We start from the raw sequence: 13,174 nt of genomic DNA, 5'->3' as shown, positions 1-13,174 counted from the left end.
GGTTCTGTCTCCAATTTGGTTGGATACAATCACTAATGAGTAAGGCATTCTTAACATTTGGCTGGGTATCACATAGCAGGCTTCGTAATGGCTCCTTCCTCGTGGCTCCAGCTCTATTCTGACTCATCCAAGCCTATACCACCACCAGCACAACAACCACTGCTACTGTGGTTCTGTAATGGACACTCCTCTCTGCAGGGAAATCTATGTGCTCACTGACCATCCCATCTGGTGCTTCTTGCCCATCCCTGCTCCCTACAGATGGAATCGTCAGAAACAAAGAGCTCAGGTTTGATCTATGGGTCATTCACATGGTGCTAACCTAAAATGGAATGTTTCTCTCTTGATTCTCATAATGAACCTGCAATTCCCACTGCTGACCTAGAAAGTCTGCTTGTGAGTCTGAAATCCTCTCTTCCCCAAGGGAAGTTCACCAGGCACCCGGCAATCCAGAACTGCAGGCAACACATCTGCTATACTGGATACACATGAACTAAAGGGCTGACCTGAGACAACTCTCCCTCCTGTCTAGGGAACCACAGACAATCTGGCTGCATGTCTACTCATCAACCCCATGACCTGAGATCTCCCTATTCTTGTTGAAACCTGCAAGAGGGGACACTCATATTGTCCCATGAAACTAGACTTTCTTCAGAGCTCCCACCATGCTGTGTCTATGGTATCAATAGCTCTTCTAACACATCTCTGAGCCAAAAGAGCAAGAGGTCTCAGTTTCTAATCTGAGACCCTACAAAAGGCACCTCAGAAGTCAAGGCACGTGCTCAAGTTAGAATGTACCCACTGTTCAAAGTTCATAGTTCATGCAAGACTCTGAACTTGGTGAGATCAGTGACTGGCAGAGAGAGCTCAGCATTGATGTGTGGTGGGTGTGGAGGGCCTGCAGAGCTTGAGATGTCAGTGTGGGCTGAAGCACAGAGGATTCTCATGGGTTTGGTGTGTGGCCTGCCCAGTTACATCATGATGTACTCAGTTAGTAGCTATGGAGTCTGCTAGGCCAACTTCCACAGTGAGACACATTTTGGAATGAGGAATGGAACAATTTCCAGAACCAGAGCCTCTCTGGGACTGAGCACTCTGAGGGTTATGAGAGTTATCATGAGCAAGGAAAGGGAAGGATAACACCCCGGGGATGGTTGGGTTGTGGTATCCTTGGCTCTGAGTGGTAGGGTGGCGGCCTGAGTTGATTGTATAGCTCTTTCTGTTAAGTACAGTAAGAACCATGTGTACATCCAAATCTCAAGGGAGAGCTTTGGGTCCCTGGTCATCGATCTCCTAATTTCTGGCCTTGAGCCAGGAAGGTGTATGAGTGTTAACTTACTTATTTGTTCCATTTACTTCATTTATGTATTTGCAGGTGTGTGGGGAGACCATATACATATGCAGGTGTCTATGGGTACAACTGTAGATGTCATGAGTGTCCTAGGAGTGTGTCTGGGGAGCAGCTGCTGTATGTACTGCAGTCCTACAGAACAACACTTCCCCAATGCCTGAGAGACTAATGGAAACTTAGAGAAGAAAGGTGAGTGCTCCCTAGAGGACCAAGTCGACATCTCAGCTGATGTGCACAATGGTAATAAAGGACAGGAAGAGGCCAAGGGTATTATCACACAATAGTGTTAGTTATTTGAGAAACATTAGAATAACTCTGGTCATGCATCCAAGGCTCTTGTACCCAAGGGGCCGTGACCACCACTTCCTTTCTCTGTGCTTTCCTTCATGTTTCCCCACGGTGGGCCCAGCCAGGCTCTGGTCTTCTTTCTCCACACCATGTCTGTTTCATGCTCACCTCCAGCAGGTCCCTCTGTCTCGAAGTCCCCTATCTGTTCCAAATTTGCCCTCAAGTGAAGTACCACTTCTTCTTCAATGTCAGGTCTGTGTTGCTTTTTGGCAAAACCTTCACATTGTCTCGCTGAGATGCTAATTTCAACATCCCAGGATCTTGTAACAACTGAGTTCAAAGGCTTATAAGAATTCTAAGACAACACTGATTTGTGGTACACAATAGAGCTCCCATGCACTGGCTCCTCCATGACTAGGCTCATGCATGTGACTGCTATGTGTCTGTTTGTTGAGTAAACTTTCCGAAGCACTGGACCTTGGTCTCATACATGACCCTTAAATAGGACTCTTCTGTGACCTCCAACAGACTGGGCAATTAGGAGAGAGTCAATTTTCCAAGAAAGTCTAGCCATTATGCAAGAGAAAGGAATGAGGGGGTGGAATGACTCCATGGGAAGGCCAGATTATGGACAGCCACTCATTTGGTATGGTCACACACAAGATGTCTGGATCAGCCCACAGACACCTGCATTGCTGTGAGCCAGCACATAGATGCCAGGCTTGAGAGTATGGGACTTCACTGTCACTATTTCTTAGTGTCAAGCAGGGACAGTGAGGGATCTTGCTGGGTAGTGAGGATTAAATACATTTGCAAATGAAAAGTGCCCAGCACAGACTTCTTACTACTGCAGGGGGGCAGACTTTTTAAGGCCTCTTCTTCTTTTCTTTTCTTCTTCTTTTTTTTTTTTTGTTTGTTTTATTGAGATAGGGTTTCTCTGTGTAGCCCTGCCTGTTCTGGAATTAAGGAGCTAAGCCAATGGCTTACTAGGGGACTAAAGAGCACTCCCTGTTTTTCCAGAAGACCAAAAACTAAGACATTGGCTCACAACTTCCTGAAACCTCAACTCCCAGAAATCTGATGCCCCTTTCTGGCTTCTTTATACACACACACACACACACACACACACTAAAACAAATCTTTCTTTTTTAATTAAGGTTTTGGCCTTCTGTGATAGCTAACCTATTTGATAATATGGTTGTCAAATTGACTGTCCCTGGAATCACCTGAGCCACAAACTGCTGGCTAGTCCCATGATAACTTTAAATGAGGTTCTTTGATGGAAGAAGTACCTAGCACCAAATTTGGAACATAGTAAGTGTTACTATCTCCCAGGGCTATCTCCATAAAGACAATGAGACCCAGTCTTTGCAAAATGCTTTATTGCCATTGCCAAGGTGGAAATCAATAAGTCAGTCTGCACCCTAAGTTCTGCTGTTTATCTCAGACCTCTATCACACCATCTCAGCCAGCCAGGCTTGTGATTTGATACCTTTGTTTGTGGTGAGACACTTTGACCCTGATTACTCAAGTATGCTACTAACCTGAGTTCTTACAGCAAACCTGGCTAGCATAGAGAAGCCAACCCCTGGATAATAATCTCACAGATTGCTGAATGGGCTTCTAGTTCTGATCCTTCACTGGACACACAAAGAAACACAGGCCCAGAGAGGAACATTTACATTCCCATGTTACAGAGCTACCAGTGGCATTTCAGAATCTCAATCCAGTGTCCTCTCTCAACCCTGATGAACTGAGCATTGGTGCTGACAGGTGGGAGCCCAGGTTTATGACTCTGCTTCCTGGTGACCTTTATCTATGGGGACCAGTCCCTTACAGAACTTTGTAGTGCTAGACTGAGCAAGAGAGGCCTGGAGTCTGGGCACAGCTATGTCACATATATGGTGGTAGGACCTTGGAGAAATCAAGTGACCTCTTTAGGGTCCTTGTCAATGATGAAGGATGAGAGCAAGAACACATCTTGCAACTGTGATCAAGGAAGCAGCCATAGGGATATTGATCTTATCACTTACAACACCTTACTAGTCAAGCTACTCTATGAAAATCACTAGCAACCAAGAGATGGATGGGCTGAAGAACATGCCTGGCTCCCTCTGTGTAAGCCCATGAGTATCAGAAGGAGTCCCCCCTCAGGGCCGGGTCACCTTGCCAACAAAAATTATATGTGAATCCTCCATCAGGGTCAGCAGAAAGGGTCCAGTGAATTCTATCTTCAGTGAGCTTGGCCGAGCAGATCTGAATGTGAAGATGGTTCCTGTGGTGGCAGCTGCTGTGGTTCCTGACTCTTCGACCTCCATCATGGATTTGTGCACCATCTGCAGGCAGACAGCAGGGCTGGGTTGTGGTGATGCACCATGATAACTGCATTACTTATATTCTAAAAGGATGGAGCTTTGTTCAACCTCACAGCCAGAACTAAACCCTACACCCAGAGCTCTCTTAGAACTGCTTTCCTACTTTGTACTCATCCTGTTTGTTCCATCTGCTTTTAAGAGAACAATGGAATAATTAATCTTACTTGCCATGGGCTTCCCATGCAACCTTAAATTATGTTCTCTTCCATGTCCCTGATCTAGAATGCATGTGGACTATTTGCTGAAAACTGAAAATATAGATTTTGAAAATAATCTTCTAAAATGAAATCCCCATGTGGTTAAAAGCTGGCAAACGATGATATTTGTAGTATAGTTTGATGTCTGAGTCATTTGGAATTAGTGACTTAATCTCTTATGAAACTGTTAAAGATTTCTGTGAAGTACCCCATTTTATCTCCATATTTGTGTGAGGACGCTTGTGTGTGCATGCATTCATTGTTCAATAAATACATAGTAAAGCTCTTTGTCAAGGACACACACACACAAACAAACATGTACAGGTTCACAAGACAGCAGTCAGACAGGCATTGATTCCTTTCAGTTTGGGTGACAAATATGGGTTCTGTCTTCCTCATTGGATCCCTGGAGCCTGCTGTCTCTATCTTTCTGGACTCTGGAGCCTGTTGAGTAAAAGCACTGCTTGTGCCTCAGAAAGCTTCTGCATGTTCTCCTGGGGACCCCATGCTTAGCATACTTCTGAGGATTCTCTCTTTGCAGACACACTTAGACTGAGACTGTCCCTTCAGCACTTTAAAGCATCCCTCCCCCTGTCCCAGTTCCAATACTAATAGACCCCTCCTCCTGGAGTGATTCCTTCAGACTCTTTCCTAAGTCTCTCCCATGTCCTCTTTACTCTGAAATTCTCCACTGACACCTTTTCAAGGTTGTTTTTCTTCTGCTTGCTCTTTCTTGCTCACTTGCTCAGTCCTGGCCTCTTCCCATTCCAAACTGGACTCTTCCACTCCACTTGCGTGACTCTTTTAGTCTTTTTGTTACGTCAGAATTAGAACTAGCTTTAAGACTCACTACCTTCTTGTTGTGATTATTGGCTGATATGTCTTGGCCACCATATAAAGTTGGAAAACAGTCTCAGTAGGCAATAAAAGGCATATCTGACTATTAAGTTCATAGTGACCTTTTACAGATTTGCCAATGTGCTGACAAGTAGTTTCAGATGCCCTGTGTTTTGGCTTTTCTTTCTTTGGCCTCCATTCTCATCCCTCTTTGGATGCCTCATGGCATACTCCACTTTATCCTGGCAATGGCCAAACCTCTCCCCAAGACTAAACACAACCCAGATCTCTCTACTTCGTCTCTTTTCAACTTTGATAGAGCAAACCCCTCCATGGACACCTACTTGACCTAATTATACAGAGGCATCACTCTCATGCCCCACACCTGCACCCTCCAAGCCTTCTTTGCCCTCTTATCTGTTCTACTTCACCTTCCCTTCCTTCATCAACTCTCATGTGGGGGTGTTCACTGGTTCAGGGGCTGCAGCCAATAGATTAGCTGGATTGTCCGGGACTCGAAAAGGCATGATTGGAAAAATTGGTGAGAAAGATATTTCTGGGAAGAGTATGTGGGTAGATCTCTCCAAATGGGAAGAAGATGTGAAGATTCTTGTCTCCCATATAAACAATCACCAGAAGCTGATTTCCAGTGAGGAGGATCTACAGAAGATAGGGTGACCTGTTTTTTTGGACAGTTGACTTCTTTTTCTAATCATCTCTCTCATTACCCAGTGGATTTATGACCAAAGATGCCATGCTATCAGAATGGAGCTCCTCAAGGTTGACTAGCTACAGCTGCCAGTTGAGGGCCATATCTGCTAGTAGCAGAGACCAACACTGAGAACTAGACATGGAACCACTCCCTAGGGAGACAACTCAGCAATTTGGAGGGAGGTTGTCTACACTGAACCATTTCATCCACGGTAAGTACAATGTTTTGTCCTTAGTGGGATACATATTTATTCTGGTTATAGATTTGCATTTCTTATATGTTATGCTTCTGCAAAAATCACCATCCATAGATTTACAGAATGTCTTATCTATACACACAGTGTTCCACACAGTATTGCTTCCAAGGAACTCATTTCATAGCCTTCAAAGTACAACAGTGGGCCCACAATCATGGGATTTTCTGGCCTTACCAAGTTCCCTCCCATCCCGAAGCAGATGTCCTGATAAAATGATGGAATGGCTTTTTAAAGAAACAGTTATAGTGCCAATTGAGTGACAGCAGCCTGGAAAGCTGTGCCAAGGTACCTTAGAGGGAATATATACTTTGAAACAGCATCAAATGTGATGTATATCTTCTCTCATTGCCAGGAAACACGGGTCCTGGAATAATGTATAAAAAACTGGATAGTCCCACTCAATATTATTCAGATAACCCACTAGAAATATTTTTGCTTCTTGTTCCTGTGACCTTGATTTCTGATGCCATATCCATTTTGTCTCCAGACCAGGGAATGCTTCTGCCAGGACCTAGAACAAACATGCCATTGACTTCTATATATTTGTACATTGACGCTCAGATGTTGCCCAGGTTACTTTGGCCTTCTGATGCCCTTGAACAAATACGTTAAGAAAGGAACAACAGTGTTAGTAGAAGTATTGTTCCAGATTACCAAGGGGACAGTGGATTGCCTCTCCGCAATGGAAGTAACAAAGATTATGTCTGGCATGCCGGAGAGCCTTTAGGACATCTCCTGGTGCCACCATGTCCTAAGTCAATGGGAAAGTACAACAGTCTGATCCAGGCAGGATGACAGAGGACACTGACCCTTCAGAAATGAAGGTCTGTGTCATCCTCCAGGAAAAGAGCCAAGACTGCTGAGAGGGGAGGAAAGGCATAGGAGCAGTAGAGAAGGTGTTGACAGGGACCAGTGACGGCCACATGACCAGCTGCAAAGATGAGTGTCATTGACATGGTGTTTCGGTCACTTTTTGTTAAGAATGCATTTGTGAAGCAATATGCATGTGAGAGATATTAAAAAAGAGAAAAGAATGCATTTATAAAGATATTTGTGTTTTCCTTCTTCAAATTCTCCATCCTGTAATGCAATGTAATATTCATTCACAGAATATCAGTGATTAAAATGTTTACATTTGAGACACTAAGAGAATTTTCCTCAAGCAACAGTGACATCAATTCTATAGTTTATACTGCACTTGTGGTTATATGAAAGATAGTTATATTGTTTGGGGCATAATTATGACCTGGTTAAATATGTAATGAGTTTGCAGTTGAATATGGGATAGCTATACCTTTGAGGCATATGACTTGGTGGTTGCTTTTATGTGGACATTAAGCATGACTTGTGAAAAACAATTGTGTGTCAAGTTGAAAAGTGTGTGTCAAGTTGACAAGTGTGTGTCAAGTTGACAAGTGGTAGAAGGGTGCTGACTATTCTTGGTTGTCAAATTGACTGCATATGGAATTAACTAAAATCCAAGTTGGTGGTAACACCTGTGAGGGATTATGATTCTTAATAAAATTAAATTTTTATTTAAATCATTTGATGTGGAAAAACTCACCACAGCTTCTACTGAAAGCCTATGTAAAGACCTTGGAAGCAAAAACCTCCCCCTTTTCCTTCACTGGGATTAGAGCATAATTCTGGATTCTAAAACCAAGTGGAACATCCAGCCTCAGGAATTGCACAACTTCTAGATTCTTGGACTTTCTTTTGGAAAACATCCAACTTTGGAGGACTTGGACCATACATAGCCTGTAGACCACATAAGTGCTTGTCTTAGTCAGGGTTTTTATTCCTGCACAAAACATAACCAAGAAGCAATTTGGGGAGGAAAATGTTTATTCAGCTTACACTTTCACACTGCTGTTCATCACCAAAGGAAGTCAGGACAGGAACTCAAGCACGTCAGGAAGCAGGAGCTGATGCAGAGGCCATGGAGGGATGTTTCTTACTGACTTGCTTCCCCTGGATTGATCAGCTGGCTTTCTTATAGAACCCAGGACTACCAACCAAGGCATGGCACCACCCAGAAGGGGCCCTCCCCACTTGTTCAACAACTGAGAAAATGCCCCACAGCTGATTCACATGGAGGTCTTTTCTCAACAGAATCACTTTTCTCTGTGATAACTCCAGCCTCTGTTAAGTTGACACACAACAAACAGTACAGTGCCCTTTCTCATTATAGATGTATTTTATAAATTTTATTGCTCAGGAGAGGAATCCTAACACATGAAACTTAACACCACATTCTCTTATTATGCTCATTGATGAATGGGTATTTACAAGGACTAAATAATAGCTCAAGATGATGTAGCTCTATGAGTCCCCACTCTCAAAAATCATGTGATCATCATCAATGAGTTAAGTAGACTCTTTATGACAGTGCTGGCTTTTCTGTGGGAGTATTGACTATCACTGGCATCTCATGGATAACATGTGGGTAGCAAACTGAGAGAGTGTCATTGGCTTGAGTTCTGAAAAGATGGTCCGAACTTTCACTCCTTCCTGCTTGGATTTTGTCCAGTTTTATCATAGGAGATAGAACCTTGCTACATAGTGAAGTGTTATGGTTTGAATGTGAAATGACCCCAGAGGCACAGGCCTTTGATGTCTTAGCTTGTCTTCCAGCTGGTGACACTGCCTTAGGAGCCCAGTGGCCAACTTTGACCCAGAGCTGTGAACTGGAGGGGGGGATACCTGGATGGTTTCCTGCTGAGAACTCTGGATTCCTGAGCCTTCAGATGGAGTGGGCTGATCCCCCACTGCCACCACTGATTTGAACTGGCCCTGTCACCCTGCTTGTCCTGACAAGAAACCAAGAGCCAAAATACAAACCCTTCTACCTCAAGTAGCTCCTGTTATGTATTTGGACCCAGCAACAAAGGAAACATCTGATATAGCCAGACTGGCCTTGTGCTTCTGGTCTCCATGTCTTGTTCTCTCAAGTGCTGGGATTACATGTGTGTACAGCCTGGGCTGCTACAGTTCTGCTGGCCTCAACTTTCCTCCCTTCTCCTTTTCCTTCATATCTCTTGCTTTTCTCTCTCCCTCTCTTCTCTTTTTCAGTCTCTCCATTCCCTTCTTTCCCCTTCCCCTTAGAAGTTCTTGGCAGGCCATCTTGGGTATATTACTTGTTCTCCTTGTTGCTGGGTAAAAGCATTGGACAGAAGCAACTTGAAGAGGCTTTGTTTCTAATCCTGGTTCCTTGGCAGTACAAACAAGGTGTCAGGCTCAGTTTCTGTCTAGGATAGTGGGACTAGTTTTGAGTAGTGTTGGTGATGGCCCACCCTAGCCCTCTGAATAGGCTGAGAGAGATTTCCTATTAAAAGAGGTCTCCAGGATTAGCTTAGTAGCAGGATGTTTGTGCAGCAAACACAAGACGGTGGGTTCAGTCCTCAGCATTCAGTGAGAAAAGAAGGAAAGAAGGAAAGGAGGAAAGAAATCGAGCAAGCAAGCAAGCATGCAAGCAAGCAAGCAAGCAAGCAAGCAAGCAAGCAAGCAAGCAAGAAAGAAAGAAAGAAAGAAAGAAAGAAAGAAAGAAAGAGGTCATGAGAGTGAACTTGGACATGAAACACCCAGCACTGGTTAACTCCTCAGCCACAACTGGCTCATGAGAGACCTTGAGTCAGAACAGCCAAGCCTGGTCCTCATGGGTGCATGACCATGAGATAGCCTGTGATTATTGTTTCAAGCTGTGCTTTGGAGGCAATCTATTCCACATCAGCCAAAGAGAGAGACTCCCTATTAGTCTTTTGGAGTAAGGGAGAAAGACAGACATGTCAGAAGACAGCAACCAATCACCCATCACAGCAGTGTCACACTGTACACTACTCCCTAGGTAGTAGCCCTCCTCTGCTCTTTCTTCTTTCTTTCAGGCCTTAATGACTATTATGGTTGCTTTGTTCTTCATGCCTAAGACCCTGTTGCATTCTTACTTGCAGCTCCTGAGATGAGCTCTTGTGGTGAGCTCCTGAGCTGGGCTCCTGAGGTGAACTTGTGATCCCTGAGCTGGGCTCCCGATGTGAGCTCCTGAGCTGTGCTCTGGAACTGAGCTCCTGGTATGAGCTCCTTGAGCTGGGCTACTGAGCTGAGCCCCTTGGGTGGACTCCTGAGCTGGGCTGTTGAGGTAGGCTCCTGAGGTGAGCTCCTGAGGTGAGCTCCTCATGTGAGTTCCTGAGGTAGGCTCCTGAGGTGGGATCCTGAGGTGAGCTCCATCAAGAGACAGCTGATGATTGTCTACTGTTTCAAGCACCCAAGGCCACAGGTCAGTTAGCTGTGAGCCAGACCAGGTCAGAACCAGACTATCTGTCTGGTATCCATCCTCTCTACCAACACAGCCTCGATTCTTACTGATCCATACTCAACCTGGCTGTGAAGACAGAGTAAACTGACTCAGAGCAGAAGAGCCAACTGCTGGGGTCACCTAACTCCAGTCCTGAGGCAGCCCTCTAGGTAGACTAACCTGCAGTGGCTGATAGGACATACTGTGAATCAAGCATGTATCTCTTCAAGGACACCACAGAGCTCTAACTTTAGGGCTGGAGTCTGTGCCTGCTGCCATAAATTTAGCAATAAATTTTAATACCTGGGTCTTGCAGTGCCTGTGTGTTCAGCAGCCTCTGAGACTAGAGCTTTGCACTGAGATTTTAATAGAGGGGCCTTCTGTGATCCTTCAGAATCCCTCACTATCCCTCCTGCTGGTTCCCAGTTTCCATACCTGAAACATCTGACACTGAGCACCTGTTAGCCTGGGCCACACCACTCTACAGCGCCACCATTGTGGTTCAGCTCTGACAAGTCTAGAACCTAAAATCATAGGTACTCTGGAACTAAATTGATTTCTTTCTATAGATTCTTGCTCCCCCTACACTATCAACACCCCACTAACAGCTGGTCACAAGAGATATGTTTCTACCCCCAACAGAATTTTTTAACTCACTACTCCTTGGTTACTGGAATAATGAAGAAATAAACCTTTCCAATCTCCTTGTCACACTTCTTCCTGAGGAAGCTATGAGAAGGGACCACCACTCCACCATAATCTCTCCTCAGTGCCTCCCTGCTGATGATTATTGTGCTGATCATGCTATAGTTTTCTAATAAATCTCTCTTTTAGTTTTAGTCTTTTTAAAATTTTTATTGATTATTTTATTTATTTACATTTCAAATGTTATTCTCCTTCCCAGTTTTTCCTCCACAAACTTCCTATGTCCTCCCCCGTCCCCCTGCTTTTATGAAGGTGCACCCTCGACACCTGTCTCAATGACACAGCATTCCCCTATTCTGGAACATCGAGATCTCTTACTCAACAGGACCATCTGTGTTAGCATCTATCTCAACATCTGTCTGAGCATCTGTCTCAGCATCGCCACACCCACAAACTCGGGCTCCCAAGCTGGGGTACTTTCATTCTATGTATGCTCACAATTCCAGCATGGGACAGAGCAGAGTTGACCCTGCAAAGTCTGGTGTCCCAACCAGAGTTAAAGGGAAGATGTTCCATCAACATGCTTGCTCATCTCAGGCTATTCAGTTGGACTGTGTCATCCCAATGACTTCACCTCTGCATGGGGCAGGATTGCTCTCTCTGTGAGCAGAGCACCTCACCCTTTCCAGTACTACTTCGTACAGTCTCTTGGATGCTCACATGCCCCGTGTCTATTACCTCAGAGCTGACCCTATCCTTCCATACTTGTTCCCACAATATCCCAAAGAGTGACTTTTGAGATCACTGGTCCACTAGAATCCCTCTGTTGGCTTCCTAGTGGCCTGAATTAACCCTGATGACCACATGCTCAAGTGGTTTGTCCCTACCCACTGCAGTTGTTCCCCTCCCCAGCCCTCCCTAGAATAGAGATGCCCCTGTAGAGCCAGGGGTTCCAATTTGAGCAGAGGGAAGGAAAACAACCTCCTCCTTTGGGGTACTGTAGAAAAGACTCTTTACTACCCTGACTACTCTCCCAGGCAAATACTAACCAGGCCCAACCCTCGTAGCTCCAAGATCAGAGGAGACTGTCATATTCAAGGTAGTAAGTAGGTCCATGTGGCGTCAGCTCTCTCATTAAGTACATTGTTAGCAGCTCTGCATTGGACCAGGTACTGCAGAGATGATTCTGTCCCCAATTTGCTTGGATACAATCACTAATGAGTAAGGCACTCTTAACATTTGGCTGGGTATCCCAAGGCAGGCTGCTTCCTGGCTCATGGTTTCAGCTCTCTTCTGACTCATCCAAGCCTATCCCACCAACACCACCACTGCTACTGTGGTTCTGTGACTGACACTCCTTCCTGAAGGGAAATCTATGTGCTCATTGACCATCACATCTGGTGCTTCTTGCCCATCCCTGCTCCCTACAGATGGAATTGTCAGAAAAATGAGCTCAATTTGGTCTATGGATCATTCACATGGTGCTAACCTACAATGGAATGTTTCTCTCTTGATTCTCATAACTAATTTGCAATTCCCACTGCTGACCTAGGAAGTCTGCTTGTGAGTCTGAAATCCTCTCTTCCCCAAGGGAAGTTCACCAGGCACCCGGCAATCCAGAACTGCAGGCAACACATCTGCTATACTGGATACACATGAACTAAAGGGCTGACCTGAGACAACTCTCCCTCCTGTCTAGGGAACCACAGACAATCTGGCTGCATGGCTACTCATCAACCCCATGACCTGAGATCTCCCTATGCTTGTTGAAATCTGCAAGAGGGGACACTCACATTGTCCCATGAAACTGGACTTTCTTCAGAGCCCCCACCATGCTGTGTCTATGGTATTAATAACTCTTCTAACACATCTCTGAGCTCAAAGGGCACACAGTCTCAGTTTCTAATCTGAGACCCTACAAAAGGCACCTCAGAAGTCAAGGCACGTGCTCAAGTTAGAATGTACCCACTGTTCAAAGTTCATAGTTCATGCAAGACTCTGAACTTGGTGAGATCAGTGACTGGCAGAGAGAGCTCAGCATTGATGTGTGGTGGGTGTGGAGGGCCTGCAGAGCTTGAGATGTCAGTGTGGGCTGAAGCACAGAGGATTCTCATGGGTTTGTTGTGTGGCCTGCCCAGTTACATCATGATGTACTCAGTTAGTAGCTATGGAGTCTGCTAGGCCAACTTCCACAGTGAGACACATTTTGGAATGAGGAATGGAAC

Source organism: Mus caroli, unplaced genomic scaffold (assembly GCF_978045245.1).
Source record: "Mus caroli unplaced genomic scaffold, Mus_caroli_1 scaffold_14, whole genome shotgun sequence".
NCBI classification, from domain to species: domain Eukaryota; kingdom Metazoa; phylum Chordata; class Mammalia; order Rodentia; family Muridae; genus Mus; species Mus caroli.
Note: the sequence above shows the minus strand (reverse complement) of the source record.